The sequence below is a fragment of the Hirundo rustica genome, chromosome 5 (genome assembly GCF_015227805.2).
Source record: "Hirundo rustica isolate bHirRus1 chromosome 5, bHirRus1.pri.v3, whole genome shotgun sequence".
Lineage (NCBI taxonomy): Eukaryota > Metazoa > Chordata > Aves > Passeriformes > Hirundinidae > Hirundo > Hirundo rustica.
The window spans coordinates 40,871,632-40,890,021 of record NC_053454.1 but is presented as its reverse complement, the minus strand read 5'-3'; the positions used below and the strand labels follow the sequence as shown (position 1 = coordinate 40,890,021).

Sequence of the window (18,390 nt, the reverse complement as noted above, 5' to 3'; positions counted from 1 at the left end):
TGATTAATAGCTTCCCCTCTTCCACTCCAGGTGATTTCAATAGGAACAAATATTAGGTCACTGGCAGTGGCAGATTGTTTTAGGGTCTCACCTAAACCTAACTTGAATTAAGCACAGAATAAAATAATGGAACTGTCGAAATGGATGCATGACACCTTGCACTTCAGAATTTGTCACATGTGCCTATTTTATAAGAGTACATGCCTTTTTTGTAAGAGTGTAGATGTCTGTATTCTTGCATGTAAAGTCCTCATCTTAAACTGGAAAAGTACTAACGGTGGAGAAGAAATATATAAGAAAAATAGTACTGCATGAAGTTGAATGAAGACTTGAGAAGGCTAAAGATTGGATACTAAGGGTAGAAAGCAGTAAGTTTTAAGGAACTAGAATCAGGCAGGTGTTTTATTGGAAGGTGGAAAACTTTGCTGTAATCCACTTTTTTATTATCTATGGATGTATGAATCTTGCACAGCTGCTCATCACAGATTTTTACTTGTGCAGATAACGTGCAGTGTATGTGCATTTATACACATAAACAAGTGTTATAGTTGGGATTTGTGTTTTCTTGTTTTTTTCATGCTGCCCTCCAAATTGATATAATTAGAAATTTATTATGGATGTCATAATTCTCTAAAAAATATAATTTATGACCATAATTCTGCATTTTAGTTCTAATGTGTCTAAAGGGAACCTGGTAACTCCCACATGGCTAAATTTGGCTCTGCTAAGAATAATGTTTAGAAAACCCCCCAAAATAAAAATCAAAATATTATTTTAGTAGAATGAAAAGAAAATATTAATCTAGATAAATCCAATAATAAAAAAAGAGCAATTATGTCTTTTTAGGTCAAAACATTCAGTAAATTTAAAGTTAATTCTTATAAATAGATTTTCATCTTTAAATGTTGTATTCTACAAATGCTGAAGACTGAAAGTTTGTTTCTTTTGGAGATGCCTACTTTCCCTATTTCATGTATGGCACAGCAAAAGCAAGGAACAGGTAATGAAATATTTCAACTAGGCAAGCAGTTATGTCTTTTTTGCAGCTTATTTGGTTGTGCCATCTCATGGTGCTTTATGTGTTAAGTAGTTAGTGTAATTATAACTGGAGAGAGAACACTTCACTGAATTTCAAAGTATGGTGGCCTGTGATTTCTATGAATGGATAATGATTTATGGGGTGGGGTTTTTGTGTGTTTAAACTGGTCCTTCTCAGCAGAGGTGGGCTGTTCTCTCTGCCAGCAGCTTAACAGTGAAGGATTCTTGCAGACCTAAGGGGGAGAGACTGAAGGTGTGTTATGTCACGTGTTCAGAAAAAAGTCCTGCTGTAAGCAGAAGGGTGAAGATGGTAAAATGGTCTGTGAATACTACAAAGAATAAGTTTAAATAGCTATGTACTTCTTCTGAATAGTTGGGCAAAGAACCTTCCTTGGTGGTATTTGAATATGGAGATGGTGGTAAGATCATAGAACCAAGAGGCAGAAAGCCTTCTTCTGTGTGTGGGAGATGACAGACTAGGGTGAGGAACTGAGCCAGGGGAAAAAGGACATACAGATTTTTAAGTGGTTATCTATGGTTATCTGGTTTGACCATCTACATTGCACAGCACAGGATTGTACCCATTCTGTAACCCCAGGATTGAGGTTCAGTTTCAGTATTCAGCATTCAGAGCTAAATCGTGCTGCTCATTCTTTTGATTCAAACTGCTCTGCCCACAAAGCCCTAATCCAGCACTTGTTGCATTGTCATCTATTCACTCTTTAAAGACTCTCTAATAGTATTTCAATTTTCCTGGGTCTTTATCAAGCTAAAGTGATTTCTTAATTTTCCTTTTTCTTTTTTTTCTGCCCCTAAGAGCAGCACATAATTTTTTTCCTGTTTTTGGCAAAACGCGAAAAATGATGACAACCTAGCAAACAGTAACACTCTGTGGTAAAATGCTATTACTGGCGTCAATATTGTCATTATCAGAAGAACAGCAATGTAAGAGACAGCAAAACCATTGCAACGTCCTCTTGCTCAAAGCAGACTTGAAGAAAAAAAAATCAATTTCAGAAATAAATGAAATTTCCCAAAAGTCGTAATTGGGATGTTTTACCAGAATGGTAGAGTTTTTCTTCATCCCATCAGGCTGCAAGTTCTGATTTGAGTACAATCGTTTTCTTGGAAATGCTATTCTAAGTGCTACAGCACACGGAATTCTGTTAATAATATTAAGGACTATGAGATTCTGGGGCTCAAATTAAGTATTGTCAATTTTAATCAAACCAATTTTTGGTATAAAATCTTAGCAACTCTCCCCCAGTTCCCTCCTCCAGGATTGCATTTTTTTCATTAACTTCCACAAGAAAGCAATGAGCCATGGAGAGGGAAATGTCCTCGCAGCAACGGAGCCCTTCAGGTTCTTGAGCAGTAATATCACTGGAGTAAAACTGAATTTGTGTGCTTGGTTTGGCTGTTTTGAAAGGCCCTCCAAGAAACTTTTGGTTCCTATGAATATTTGTTTTTCTAAGCAGCAGACTACTTTTTGTGACTGTGTGCTGTGGCTTAGAACTTGCTGACATTCAGCCTTGGGAGATGGTGTTCAGGGACGCATCAAGAATAAAACTCAGGCAGTATGAACTGTTCTGGTCATTCTTGCAACACTTTCAGTTGTCTGGAAATAACTTGCATCCTTATAAGCAGAATGCTGTGGTCTGCTCACTGTTCTGGTAAAGTAATTGCAAAGACTTAGTTTTTCATATGTTTTGTTAAAGCTTCTGTTCTGAAGCTTTCAAACAATTGTTTCCTCAGTATTGTTTTTATTCCAGGTTTAGTGGTGTTTTTTTCTGTTACCTTAAATACCTTTGCAGTTACACTGTAATGCAAGACAGAGAAACATACATCTCACACGTGGGTGTGTTATGCTCTGTGTATTTAATATTAGAATTAGACTGAGTTTAACAACTTCTTGTCCACAGAGTTCAAAAGATTTATTTTTTAAATAAATGCATATAATTTTTCTTAATTCCATAAGAAGCCTCTTTTTCCTTTATCATCCCTGTTGAGATGTCACTGATGATATTGTATTGATCCACTAAAAAAGGTTTGTGGTAAAACTTTTCGCTTGATGTAGTCTGTCTTTTTAATTATAGCTATGGCAGGATGCTGTACAGAACTCTGTAGTTAGGCTTGTGTCAGCACTTACATATGAAATCTCTCATTTTTATCAGCGACTTAGTGCTGACAATAAAAAATTGTTTTGAGGAAGAGCATGGTAAGATCTTAGCCTTCAGGGTGAGTCAGTAAGAGTTCATTGTATTAAAAACTGTTCCGATGAATCTGAGTTAATGAAAGGTTACAACCTTCTCTTTCACACACAGACTCACTATATGTGCTTGCAACTATTGTTTTAAAATTATTTTTTAAGGCTTTGTTTATTACTTGAGGTACTACCATTCAGCATTTAGAAAGCAGCAGAATTCAGTGCTCTCTTCCTCTGGGCATCTCTAAGGGTAGCAAGAATGAGGATGTCTGTCTCAGTGGAGTTCTGTTCTTGTACTAACCAAATGTTTGATCCCACATGAGAAAGAAACGTGTGCAGAGGGGTGTTTATCTCCTTATTTTAGAAACATAAAGCAGCTACTGTGAAACAATGTGTCTCCTACTCCAGGCTGATGCTGTTGTATGCTGGCTCACAGTCCAGAGCACAGAGCTATTCCCTGCTGATGAGAGCCTAAATGAGCAGGGTTGATTGGGTTTTTCCCTAATGGTGGTACTAAGAGTGCCTAGCCTTCATGGGAAAGGGAATGGCTCCAGCACTCAGAGCCGGGTTGAGTTCCTACTTGTTCCTGCAAGGGTGGAAGTGCTCATCTCTCCCTTTTCTAGGAGGGTGCAGAAAAATTGTTTGGGTGGGGGCGTCTTCCATCTCTGCTGTGATGTGTAGGCCACCATGTGATAAAGAATAAGGAAGAGAGAAAGGCAGAAGGAATATGATTTTGCAGGCTTAGTATACTTTGCCCTGAGTTTGGGGAAGAGATGTCTGAGCACCGGAGTTTGATCCCTGTGTTATTTCCAAATTTTCTCTCTTAAAAATTAACAACTACATGGAAAAAGCGGGACTAAAATGCAGCTTTCCCTAAGAGCTGATATCCTAGAGTAATCATCTCTTAGTTATTCTGTCCTGTTGTTTTAGAATGCTGTAGTGAGGAGAAAGAAATGCTGGTTTAAATTTCCCTCATCAGATTCTGCTCTGATAATGCACGTGTGTCTTTCTTCATTTCTCATCTAACTGAGCCTGACATACAGACCTTATGATGTTTTGCCTTTTTTTTTTTTTTTCTTTTTTTTCTTTTTCTTTGTTTGTGGTTCGTTGATCAGTATCAGCCTGGTCATCAGGCCTTCCTGGGATGGGAAAGAGCTAGTGGAAAAACAAACATATAACCTGCACATTCAACTGTTGATGAATACAAAAAGTGAAAAGAAGGAAGAGATGTAATGCTCGAAAAAACTAAATTTAAAGAGTCAGAGTAGTCGGAGTTCAAAGCATAGCTATGCCAGATCGCTATAAATGCAAGCCTGGATTTCACAGGAACTTGCTATCATGGTTCAGGTTCAGTGTAGCTGACCTTGCTGGGCAGGCCTTTGACAAAATCACCCTTTCACCTGTTTATTGCCGAGATAAAGCAGTTCACTATGAAATGTACATGCATACCTTTGCATTGGGCAACCTAGAAAACATGTATAAATATACCTTATTTACATTCTGTGGGCATGTTGATGGACTGTGAGGGCAAAAATCGGAATGTGAGACTGTTGTAATGAATGTGCAGGAAGAAGCTGGGCTGACAAAGTAAATGAGATTTTTTTTATTCCTTATTTACCTTTCACTATTCAAAGCCCTTTTTCAGGGAAGCATATGGAATAAACACTTTATAAGTGGATAAACAGACTCTGAATGTGAAAAGGATGAAGGTTTTTCTTCAGGCCCCTGGCAAATCGGAGCATTGAAACCAAATCTCGTCAGAATGTATTCAGCAGTTTTTCCACTAGGTCACATTTTCTCCACTTAGTATTTTCTTTGTGAGAAAAGGACAGAGAAAAGTAAAGTGACTGCAAGATGACAAAATATTTGTAGGGGTATTCTAAGTGCCTCAGAAAGGTGATCCCCATTTCATGTAACTGGAAAAATAAGGCACAAGGAAGAAAGATAGTGAAATTGCTGAAATTCTCTCATCTGGACTTGGAATAAAAATCACATCTGTTTCTTACCTTTTTAACGCATTTAACGAAATGGTCTCTAACCTCTTGGACCTGATTGCTTCAGTTTCTTTTGTGCCACATCTTCACAAGTACGTGTGCAGTGTCTTTGCCAACCGTTGGGAACTGTGTGCCAACTAATGCAGCTGTCACTTGATTATTTTTTTCCCCCCAAGCTTTTTGGCTCCATCTGCTTGCCTGGTCACTTCCATTGTTTGCTTTCCATTTCCTACTGTGCTGCCTCCCAGATGCATAGTTGTCAGTAATAGTCAGTTTGTGCCTCTCCCTGCCCCCAGTCTCCCCAGAGGATGCAGATTACACCTTTCCTTCCTCTAAATGCCTATGCCCATACTCACAATTCAGGATGGAGAGCAGAAGAGACTTCCTGAACATGTCATAACTAATGTATACCAAAGCATTTTCCATCTGCTTTCCACCCACAGCTACAGCTATTTCTCACAGTATCTGCAGTGACAACAAAATATTTTTCTTGAGCAGGTTCTGGTTAAGTGGCATAAATTGAGGAGGGAAGGAAACGGCTAGACAACGTGGACTGAAGGATAAGTGCAGGAGCTAGGAAAGGAGTTCTGTGATTTATTTATCCTAAAAGTATAACAACCTCTAATTTTGAGTGGCAATTTACTGATGGAAGATTGGTCATTAATTATTTTTTCTACTTAAAAAGATCTCTCACATATCATGAGCAATTCAAGATGTTAACAACGCTCATGATCTGCACACTTTAGGTTAGTGCAGAGCATCACAGTAAGTGTGAATGAGTCAGCTGAATTTGAAATAAAACATGAACCAGCAAATTCAAGTGAACGTGAACTTAGCCTAATTCAAGTGAATGATATGGATAGATTCTACCTGCTGCTTATGCTTGGTTGATGCTCAGTTTTATTTATCTATTTATTTTAATTATCTATATGTGTCTGTATATTTACTTGCCGTGGATTTGGTGTCAGTTTTTGTTTGGGAGCTCAAGAAAGCAGCAACACCTGCCAATAACAAACCGATTAAGTTTTGCAAGTTTCCTTGGTCTGAGAAGTTCTTTGTTTCATTGCTGTAACATAGAGGCTTTTTTTAGTCTCGCTTATATGTATATACACAGTGCCTTTTAAATTTCTCAAAAAATTTCTTAGGATCAGAAGCTTACCCATAGGTTGATTTTTAAGTACTTTGTGTATCTTGGTTAACATTTTGCACATTTGGCACTTTTTCCATCAGAATAATGAGGAGTCAATGTGTATGTGCTGTAGTTTGTGGAATTTCTAAACTCATTGAGTTTCAAGAGAAAGTAATAAAACTGCACATAAGGATAATTATTACTCTGTGGAGACAAAAAATGTCACTTTCCAGGTTGATTCTTACTAGAAATGTGGAGTTAATCTTTTCCAGACTGAGCTGTTTCTGGCCATTTGGTGACCATACCTTTCACTGGGGACAAACTTACAGAAGAGGCATCTTTCTTTATGAAGAACTTAATGAGTTTTTATATGTTTCAGTGTCGAACTCTTCCTCAAACCTGTTTCATGCAACACATAACATTAATATTATCACTATTCTGTACTGCTAATATGGTTACATTAATTATTCTTCCACCCCTGGTAGTACTCCACTTACAAGGTTCTTGTGGGCCTTTAATTTTGTGACTAAAGTAGAATAGCAGCCTGTAATCTGTGGAAAGTGTAGGCAAAGAAGTGCAGTGAGTTTTGTTGGAAACTACGTTTAATGGTTCTGAGCTGCTGCATTGACTCGGTGACTCCACAAAAGTAGCAACAATCACTTGGATTATGAAATGTTTCAGATCTGTTGTGTGATCCCATGGCATCTAAAAAAATCCCCAGACAAAACAATGCCGCCCACTACCACTAAGGGGAAACCAGCCCGAATTGGAATTCTAAGTGTAGGAATTATGGAAAATAGTGCATACTACCAGTACCTGCTTGTGGGAAGAGCTGCGAAATAAAGAAGTGATGGTATTTCCTTGGCTAACTGTTGCCAGTTTATTTTAGCCATAGTCTGAAAAGGTCTTGTATTAGTGCATGTAGCTTTACAGGTAATTGTGACTGGTTCTATGGGCAGGAAAATGTCAGTAGCTGACAAGTGGAATCCTGTGCCATCACTTGCGGACGGATGGCTGTGGTAAATGTCCTGATGACATATATTATATAAGGTGTAATTAGATGACAGATGGTATCAAACTTCGCTTCCAATTGTAGTTGGCATAATTCTTTGAGGAGGGAACAGTAAGGACACACTGGTATTTTTGCACTTTATTCAGCCACTTCTATTCACAAACCTCCTCCAGATTTTGTACATTTGCTCATGCTGTTTGAATGCAATTGCACTTTGGTTTTAACAAGCAAGTTCTCAGATGGCCAGTTAAGATAGCCTTGATGCTGAGGAAGGCAAATACTATTGCTGTATATATTTAGACTTCTTTTTAAATGTGTAAGTATGCAGTAATTATTGTATCTTGACAGGCCATCTATCACAATGGCAGGATTGACATTCATACAACCATGAGCCCACTATTTTCCACATTTAAAATTTTCTGTGACTATAAATATAGGCAAGTACTGTTAATATGTGAAGACGTTTGTCTCTTTATTTGGTTTATATTAGTGATTGTGTTGATGACTGACAAACAGCTTCTGGCATCAGGCAAAATCTGTCACTAATAGAACATTTTATTTCATTTTCACTCAAGGATTGTAGTACAGTCTTTGCACTTTCTCAGAATAAAAAAGACACTTTGGTATTTTCTGGGGTTTTTTTAATTCTGTAAAATTGATTGCTCTCTCAAGGTAATGTTTTTTGCCTCTACTAGTCAAAATGAGAGTGTGTGTTGTTTGTAATCTTCTACATTTCAATTTGCTTTTACTCGTTTATTTCATCAATAACTCTCCTTGGATCCTGTTGCTGACCTGTCGTATCAGCTCTAAATAACTTGGCAACGGGTCCTATGCAAAGGCAGATTGACTTCTGCGACTTTCACATGATGTGAGGCTTGAGTTGGCCTTTAGCATCCTGTGCATTTCAGGATCATACACAGATTTACACTAGCCTGTGTTGGGTGTGTCAAATAAAAGGGGTTTAGAGCGATGAATGCTTTTTGCAAATAGTTCCTTATAAACACTTCAGCTACTTTAGATGTTAGTTAGTCTGGTTAGTGAACTTTATCGGCTGACTGGTTTAATGTCTTACTTGTTAGTTTCCTTTATGTATTTGTTGTCCTAACAATATTGATGGTATTCTGCAAGGACAATGCTGGTTGGACTCCATCTCTATTGTTAGAGGAGCTTTAAATATTATTAAATTAAGGAATTGAGTTCTTGGCCTTTATGACAGTTTTCCTCTTCTTGGTGCACAAAGCCAATTTATCTTGAAGCATAAAATAAACAATCGAGTACTAATGTTATGAAGTGTCCATTTCTGCTTGTTTCAGCTGTTACTAAATATAAAAATTGATATGCTGGAACACTTACTCCTAAGTTGTCATTTTTCTCCAAGCCTTGCATAATACAGTAAATCAATAATGCACTTTTTTGCCTACAGGCACTGAACAGATCTGATTCTGTTTACTCTCTATCTAGTAATGAATTATCTATAATTCCTCTAAGACCTTACCCTGTATAATTTATTCTATGCTTCATGTTTTTTCCCCTTCCTATCCCCTTATGCTTAGTTCACTTTTAGTTTTACACTGCAACATGTACTTGGAATACTCTCCATATTGATACACAGCTTCTAACTTCACCTTGCAGTTTCTTTTCAAAACACAATTTTTCTCTGATCTTATCTACTCCCACTTTCCTGTGTTGGCTGCTTCTAATTTTCTAAAACAGTATAGGGCAACCTAATAAGCAGCAATATCAATCCCATTGCAAGCAGCTGAATGTATATCTTCTGTTGTTGGTCTGAGGTTTGTGAATGCTGTTAAACAAATACTAATCTTTGGACAGTATAAGCAATGGACTCCACTATACCAGAGCCACTTGGCTCATTCCTTCTGGAAGGGACACATGTATTGAGAGTGAGAGATTCTGGTTGATATTTGTCAGACATGTACTTGGAGAAAGGACTTTGACTGTGAAGGACAAATAAAAGCACCTGCTTTTGGATTTCATATTTATGTACTGGATATGAAGGTTACTGGTAAATAATTAGGAGGTGATAATCTGGGGTTGTTTTGCTTCTGCAGATCCAAAAGACTTGAATAGGCTTTCAGAAATGCACTGAGGTGGAGCTGCTCTGAGTATTTCAGTTAAAGGGAAAGTATAGTGAAAAGGATAGAGGTAATATGTGAACAAGCAGGAATAGAATAATTTCCTACAGCCTTTCTTTTAAGATATGTTGGCACTTGGAAAGATGTGTCATTTTGTCTTTGGATTTTCTTTTAAGAGGTAAGATGGAGCTTTTACAGACTACTTCATTTCCATCTTTCACTGTTGCTGCTGTTGTTCATTACTACTGAAGCATACAGTCACTGAGCATGTGGTCACTGCAGAACCAAATAGTTGAATGCTCAAATCCAGCTGCAGATGCTTTTCAAAACAAAGAAACTTCTCTCCAGGTATTTTGGACTCTCGTTGCATCTTGTAAGCTTTTATAAGTATTTTATAAAACACTATTTTAAAATTTTAAGAATGACCACGTTATCTGCAAGTGTTGATTTCTGAGGTTTTTGTGTCAATGGCTGGATGATTCCAAGTCATTCTTGAAATAGTGTATGGTACTGCTGCTACCAGAACAGAACAGATTCAGTTGCCATTTTAGTTCTTCTACTTTGTTACCACATCTGTAAAATATTAAAGTTTATAGCTGTTTCTACATTCAGTTGCTAATCTGTTTCAGCTGTGATCTTTTGCTGCTTACTGATGAGGATTTGGTAAGAGCAGCATGTACTCCTGAACAATAGTATTGTATTTTATAGATAAAAATTACTAATTCTTCTACCTTCTTATCTCTTCCATGCATCTATGATCTGCTATAAAAGAACAAAACCAAACCAAGTCCAGGAAAACAAATGAAAATATAAACACAAAAAAACTCAAATAACCCTAAAAGGTAGGAATGTTCTTGGTGGTGTTCCATTCTTTGAGGCATGCTCTAACTTCTGTCATCAATGTGAATAGTGGAGCTGTCCTGTCTACGCGTCTGCATCTCAGGCTATGCCTAACTGCCTTGCTTTCTTCTTGTAGATAAAAAATGCTAGAGCAAAAAATTTTTCACTCAAACCTTCTTGGAGACGTGAGTAGCAAGAAGTGGTAGCAGAACAGAAGCAGGCACGTGTGAATGCAGTGTAGTGGCAGAAAAGCCATTAAAACATTTACCTTTAGAATGACACTTTTTTATAGTTCAAGTTGTGGAATGCATTTGCCCTTGCACAGCACGTCTCCTTGAACCCACTGATGATGGGATTGGTGATACCTTTTCATATGCTTTCAGTGTATCTGCAGATTTGTCATACATTTTGTTAAATTTCTGATGTTATTGGAACAACTTAAATTAAAACAACGACAACAACAAAACCCCTTTTTAGAACTGAAGTTAAAGTTGGGAGCAAAGCACTCTGTCCAACTGCATAAAGACATGAACTTTTTTTTCCTTCTCCCTTGAAATTATCTGTCCTCATGAGCTTTCTCAGGATGTTCACTTAAGAAAGAGTCTGCTAAAGAAGCAGGAAGGCCATGAATTGTAGTAATGAGATAGGATCTTTCAGGCAATTCCAATTGACCAATACGTCTTCCCTCTTATCATAAAGAAAATAACAAAAAAATTATTTTGTTGCTTGGAAAACATGAAACATTTTAATTACATTTAGAGCTTGTTCTCTGATTAAATACGGGAAGTGCTAGCAGTTAGTTTCTATGTATCACTTGTAAGGTACATAGCATTTCTGAGGTGTGTGTTATGTCTACAGTTTTGTAGTCTATAGATGTCTGCTACTTTCTAAGACTATCATTGAGATCCTTGGCTGACTTTTGGTGGGTCTTATCAACATGGGGAAACTATGGAACTGAACAGAGCATGAATCTGAAGTGGGCTCTTGCTGCTTTCCCAGGTGAATGTAACTGGGCTGTAGTGGGCATTGAATTCAGGTTCAGCTGGGCTGAGTGCAGGTTGTGGCTGCATGCTGCCTGCCCTGTGCCCATGAAGAAGATTGTTCACCTCTAATCTGTGTGTGGAGCTGCTCTTCTGAGTGCTTCCTAATCTATTTCAGGCAAAATGAATCTGCTTAGCTGAGAGTTTAAACTTGTAAGCTAACCTGACTGAAGCAGATTAGTGATGCTTATGTGCGCAGGTACGCCAGGAGATCTGGTTGGATGCAGGGATAAGCAGGCTGGGTGTGGGAGGCTGAGCCTGTGCCTCATGAAGAGTGTATGCATGTATCTCTACACTCCTATTCTTTCCAGAAGTCCCTTTAAATAGCTTATTTTAATGTGTCAGGAATTGTGCTTTAAAAGCAAAATAAATCTTGTGCAGAATAAGCATGCTGGGGTGCTTGCTGAGTGCTTGTTTTCAATTAGCTGCTAGTCCTATATTAAACTTAATATATATATGACTGCTTTGCTGCAATGTTACCTAATTCAATGATCTAGGGTTTCCCTATGACGCTGGTTTTACTCCTTGTATATCTCTAGGTATAAAGAGTTGAGCTAATATTTCAGTTTCCACTGGAACTGTATGCAAACAAGTACAAAGGAGAAAGACCAGCTAAATGATTTTTTCAAAAATATCTGTTAAAACTTCTGTCAGACTTCTGAAGTTAATTTTTTATATTTTAAAAAAAGTTCTACTAGAAAGTCTGCTGAAGCTTCCTTCTGTTTTTGTTTTGGTTTTTTGGGGTTTTTTTTCCTGTTGTTTAACTAAGAGAACTTCTATATTCCTTCACCAGTGATAGAAAGACCTAGTAATGCCCAGCCTGTTGTCCTTCTACCATGAGCTGAACATCTTCCAGATGTTGGGACTCATCAGAAAAATCTCTGGAATGTTTTCTGTCTTGTAAATTTATCACCTGGGACTGAATGGACTTGGGATCAGTCTTTTAGGTTGCCACCTCTTGTCCACTAGTAACAAGTCCTTTAAAACAGATCCAAATCTGTTGGTTTCAGATTTTTTTTTTTTTTTTTTTTTTCTGGTGGGCCCTATAGCTGGGAGTGGCAGATGTTGCTTTCTGCAACAATTTCAACTCCAAGCCAGATGTGCAGCAGGCTTTCTTTGCTCTCTTCCCCCACTCTTGAGACTCAAAAATCAAGGAATGCAAGACTAATTCTGGAGTCTGTGAAAAGTGGCTTTGGGCCAGAAGTTCCAAAAAGAACCACAATAAATTTATGCTGATCAGTATTTTTAAAATGGTCAGTTCTTCAACAGAGAAGTGAATACTTGAGTGCAGGAGCTGCTGCTGGGAACAGCCATGTTCCTGAAACAGTTGATACTTTTGATGGCAAAGTAGTTGTTTAACATATTGAGAAAATACACCAGAAGTGCCTAAAAACGCTTGGGAGTTTTAAGTCAATGCCCACCTATGATGAAACATATATTGATTTCACTAATGTCTGAGGAGTAAGTGCAGATCTGTAGACCTCATTGTTGTCATTACTCCATGTTGACTGCAGTACCTTTGAGAATAGCTATGAGCTCTGTCGGAATGGATTTCAGTACCTAAACCCTGCACTATTACAAAGAGAAAATACGGTCTTGCTAGGCTAAAAATCTGAGGAATTCACCAGGAAATGAAAGCATTTCTTAGAGCCAAGTTTCTTTCCAGGATTCTTACTGAAGAAAGAAAGAAAATTGGTGTGCGAGATATTTCCCAAGTATTGTGATGAGTGGAATAGAAATGTAAATACCTTAAAAAATTCAGCTGTACTTTTTGTAACATTTTATTGTTTGCAGTTGTTGCTTTAACTGAGCAAGTAGTTGACTCCTGTGTCTTGGTGACTAAAAAGTGACTTCTGAACTTTGAACAGAATGGTACCATTTGTTAGTCATCCATGCATCTGAGAACATGGAAGGCATGTGTAATTTATAAGAAAAATTTGAACATGTACTGACGTGAAGGCTGCGAGGAACGACTTGAACTTCACATTCCCTGTACCATATTCTGTTTTCCTCAGTGGAGGACTACATCTTTTGAAAAATTAACTATTAGTAAGAGAGCCTTACAGTTACTAAAAGCCTTTTGGGGCTGCTTCAGTGAGAAAGTTACTGTAAGGTCCATTTTGCAGGCTTCAGGCTATATCATAGGACATAACCTAATCAGCCAGGTTTTCCAGTAAGAACAAATATAAATGCCCTGTTTTCGATGGTGCTGTTGCTATCAACAACGCGTGCATTATTCAGAAAGTCATCCAATTTGGCGTTCTATCAGTAGAAACAGTTGGAGCGAGATGCAACTGTTTGCAGCTGGACTCTTCCACACAACATTCTTACACACTAATGATAAAACAACATTCTGAATTATCTGGATTAATGGCCTCAAAATTTGTATTAAATCAGTTATTTTACAAATTTTGGGTTTTAACAGCTTTTCTAGGTTAGAAAATAAACACTCAAACCAACAATGTGCTTTGTGTGTGTTCAGTAGATCCAGAGCTCTGTTCTTTGCTGTCAACAAGATCTGACTTTTCCCTTGCCTGTTGTGTTGTGGGTTCTTGTGGCACTTAGCAGACAAATCATTTTGTCTCGCAGATTGTACCATCTCAGCTGCTTTGGATTTCCACGTATTACCAGCAATCTAGCAAATTTCTCCTTCTGAATATCAGTACTTCACTAGGACCTGAGCAACTGTCTGTTTACTTCCAAAATATGCTGGTCTCCAATATCCACAAGGCAGCTGTGTGGCATGGCAAATGACCTTTGTGAAACTTGATACACCTGATGTAGCAGCAAGGGCAGGCACCAGGTTTGGTTGGTGCAGTCTGTTTGATCAGTGCAGCTGATGGTGGTCTGGGAAAGATAGAGACTGCTATTCACCTGCAGGAGTCTTGAAAAATCAGGAACATAGGTTAGTCTACAGTAAAGGTGGATCAAGGCAGTGATGTGGGGGGCTCTTCCCCTTCGCAGCCGCTGTTGTATGGTGGGCTCGTTGTTGGAAGGAAACTGTCTTAGCTCTGCGTGCCTCTTTCCACATAGGTATGAGAAGTTATGCCAATTGTGGTGAACTGGTGGGGTGGTGAGAATCCTGACAGTAGTCGTGTTTGGATCCATAACGGTAGCAGTAGAGAATGCCTTGCTTTTACTGAAGGGTACAGCTTCAAGTTTATGGGTAGGTGTTTGTTTTGAAGTGGTGTAAGATGTTAGTTGGTCCCTAATCATTACCCATATCTGCTGGAAAGGTGTAAGATCTGCTATCCTTCAAACAGTTCATATCTCGTTCTTAACCCAGTGCCAGCAACACCATATATATTAGAGGAAACTGATGAGATAGAATTGATTTGAGGTTTTTTTTTTTTTTTTCTGGAATGGGTATGGAGGAGACAGTTGATTTTGGTAAAGCTTCACTGAAAATGTCCTGTGACAGAGTAGTAAGAGCATCTTAAATGGCATAATTCACTGAAAAGAATCTCTATAACCTGTTTTTCATCCACTCAAATTATGATCCCAATTTCTAATTTTAAGATTGTTTATATTTGTTTGCATCAGAATCTCTTTTACTTGGTAGTTCAGGTACATAATTTATTTGTTACATTTGTATACATGGTCAGTGCTTTACTGCATTGAACATGGTTGTCTTTACTGCTTGTAGTCACATCCTTTCCTGCTAGGAAACTGGTGTAGAGCAGAAACAGGGGATATTAGAGTTGATGGCTTTGCAGAATTGAAAAGAAATTTTGAATGCCTGCCTGACTTAAATATTGTAGGCCACCTTACATTCTTATCTACCTCTGGTCATGCAAATACAAAAATTTACTTTCCTGGTCCCAGAAATAGTTTGAGCAAAGAAATCCATGTTTCTGTGGGTTGTTAGCAGATGCCCCGCTGCTGAATCATACTGCTTAATCAGTTACTGAAATAAGATTCTCAGAGAGCCATTTTAAGGGCATTAAATCAATAACAATAATTGCAGCCATTTCCATTTCTCCAGTGGAGCCTGCTAAGAGTCTGTTTGGGCCAGGGCCAGATTCTTTTAGACAGGCTGAGATATCATCTTCCTCCAAACCTGGCACTCGCTCATGCTGTTTGTCAGCAAGTGCCTTGTTGTTCTGCAAGGTCAGATTTTAAATCTAGTGCCATAAAGCTTCTCTGTGACACAGAGAACATAACACTTAGGAACCAATGTGTGCTAGGCAATGTTCTGGAGATGTGAGGTTAATGCGAAGGTATTTACTGTTTTTTTAATACCATGTGGAGACTGTAATTGGTTTGGAATTTTTTTTTTTTTTTCCTTTTAAATTAGGCACTGGAAAAGGGAATGTGTTCTGCTGTGTTCTGGTAGTATGTGACCTTGTTTCACTTACGTCTTTCTACTGATGAAGATGCTGAAAATAAGTCTGGTAAATGCTGCCTGTATGTTTCTCTTTGTATCTCTTGCTTTTATTAAAAATACAGTTGTGCAGATCAAAGGATCTTCCTTATCAGATGTTGATGCAAAGGTATTTAACATGTTCATTGACTGGATCTGGAAGAAAGTAATTTGGAGTTCATCCTTGGAAATACAGCATTCAGAATAGAGACGGTATTGTTCAGTGGATACTGAAAAAATCTGATATAACATTCACAGCTGAACTTTTTATAAGATGTGAATTGGGACTGTGGACAGATAGGCTTTCTTCATAAAATATGTATTGATCCTTGTTCTTTTAGAGCAACCTCACAGGAATAAGGCTGAGCTGTAGTTTTTCCCACCAAAACGGCAAAATACACCAGTGTTTATATCTTGTGTTGCCTTCATGAGGCATGTTTTTTACCCCAATCTGACCCCAGCTACCTTTTCGTATCTCTCAGAAATTTGGTTTATAACTGGTGAATTAAACACAAATAAGAAATGCCTTTGTCTATCTAATGTTACAGCCTTTTGCTCTAATCTGCTTTAACAGTACTGATAGAATTACTCTTTTTTTCCTAGCATGTAGGACTACATGATAGCTGAATCAGACAATGGGTCAGATTGGAGCAGACCACAATGGGTCATCTGGTCCAGCCTCCCTGCTCGAGCAGGACCATCCCAGAGCACATGGTACAGGATTGTGTCCAGACAGTTCTCGAATTCCAGTGAGGGAGACTCCCTAGTTGCTCTGGTCCATCCATTTGAGTGTGTGGTCAACTACACAACGGCCAAGCTCTTCCTCATATTCAGGTGGAACCTCCTGTACATCAGGTTCTGCCCACTGCCTCTTGCCCTGTTGCCGCTGAACAGAGCCTGGCTCCATCCTCTTGACACTCTCCCTGCAGGTACTGACAGACATTGATGAGGTCCCCTCTCCGTCTTCTGGGCTGAACAGGCTCAGGTCTCTCAGCCTTTTCTCCTAAGAGATGTGCTCCAGTCTCTTCATCTTCTTTGCTGCCCTCCACTGGACCTGCTCCAGGAGCTCCATGTCTCTCTTGTCTTGAGTAGCCCAGAACTGGACACAGCACTCCAGATGTGCCTCACCAGGGCTGAGCAGAGGGGCAGGATCACCTCCCTTGGCCTGCTGGCAATGCTTCTAATGCACTCAGGCCTTGTCCTTCAGACTTTTTTTAAAGAACAGGCAACTGGAACAGGAAATTAAAGTAAAAATTCTGGGCAACAGCCTGGAACAAGCAGTTGTGGATCTTGAGGTAAAGTTTGTTGTTGTTAACTTGGAAATACTTGGGTGTTTAGTTCTCCCATCATCTTGGCTTAGAACAATATAAAAAAGTGTAAAGTTCAAAAGAAGGGAAGGCCATTTAGTAATAGTAGAATATTCTTATTTTTTACCATAGTCTTATAGTAATTTCTTGGAGATTAGTCTGATGCAGAAGCCTGCAGCTGAACAGAACAGTGGGATTGGACTTCTCATGGCATAATCTGCATTGCTTCTCCTTTACATTATTAGTCATTAAGAGGCTTGAAAATACTGTTCTGTGCATTGAAGCTTCTTGGGAGTAAAGGGAGTTGATTATTCTTGCTTATTAGAGGTAGTATAAGACCTGCTTGAAAAGGGAATATTTGTCAACTGGTTTTTATTACTCAGAGAAAAATGTTCTTTAATAGTAGTCACAGCTCTTGATTCTCACTTTTCTCAGCTTTAATTCCGCTGTCATCTTTTTAACCACTAGAATGCTTTTCAGTGTAAAGGGTATATATATTCCCATCTGCTTGTGTGTTGTTGTTCTGTATCACAAGACGTTTCTCAAACAGCTCTGAGGTAGGGGACAATTTGGTGCTTGGTGTTAATTTCTTGCCCTTCCTCCTGTTTTCATGTAACTAAATGAATTTTAAATTTGACTAAATTTAGTTGCTGTTTGTTCTCGAGCTCTGTTAGCCCACTTCAGTTAAAGATGACCTTTTTTGGTCCATCTTTTCTGCCCTGTGTTCTAAGTCACTTTTTTTGGTTTTTTGATGTCTCTGCTCTTCCGTGTGTCTGCTTGTTTGTGCTGCATTTCAGCAACATTTGAGTTGTAGTTTTAGTCCAAGAAATCATGTTACCATTTTGCCAGAAGCTGACGCCAGCCATCTGGTAAAATTGCAACTCAGTATTAGCAAAATCTATAATTTCAGGAAATGTACCCAAAATTACTTTTATGATTAGTGGACAGGAAAGAAACTGAGACAGAGAAGTCAGTTGGGTACTTCAAAATTCATTTTGAGGTTTGCAGGCAAACATCTTAATGGCAGTGGTCTTGCTGCCAAATGTTGTTTTGCTTTTGCCTTCAGAATAGTTTGCATTAATAATGAGCAGCTCTGCTTGGAAGTTATTCATGTATTGCTCTTACGATGCAACCTCGCGAAGCAGCACCAGGTCTGTGTGAATGGATAGGTAAAGTGGTTCAGCATGCTGTGCTGCTAAGGTTTTCCGACTGGAAATGCATCCCAGCCCCGGGGCCCATCAATGTTATGAATGCTGAAGTAAAATTTCTGTTTAGGCTGTTTTGGCCATGCGACACTGGCCTTTGTGTTAAGCCTAGTAGTTGTGAAATAAGTCTGCACTGAAGCTAGGCAGCGTTTAATCAGGAGTT

General features: G+C 38.5%; 1 protein-coding gene across 5 annotated transcripts in view; it reads left to right on the top strand.

Annotated features, from left to right (window-relative positions):
• The window catches only part of FBXW7 (F-box and WD repeat domain containing 7), a 176,446-nt gene that overhangs the window by 47,663 nt on the left and 110,393 nt on the right, over nt 1-18,390 (top strand). Inside the window, exon 1 of one of the 5 annotated variants that reach the window (XM_040064423.1) lies at nt 2,695-2,711. The exons of 3 other annotated variants lie outside the window; for them this stretch is intronic. The gene's annotated coding sequence lies outside the window, so the exon portion shown is untranslated. Of the gene's footprint in view, nt 1-2,694; nt 2,712-14,252; nt 14,386-18,390 lie in introns of those variants that run through there. One more of the 5 variants, XM_040064422.1, reaches the window with a different exon arrangement.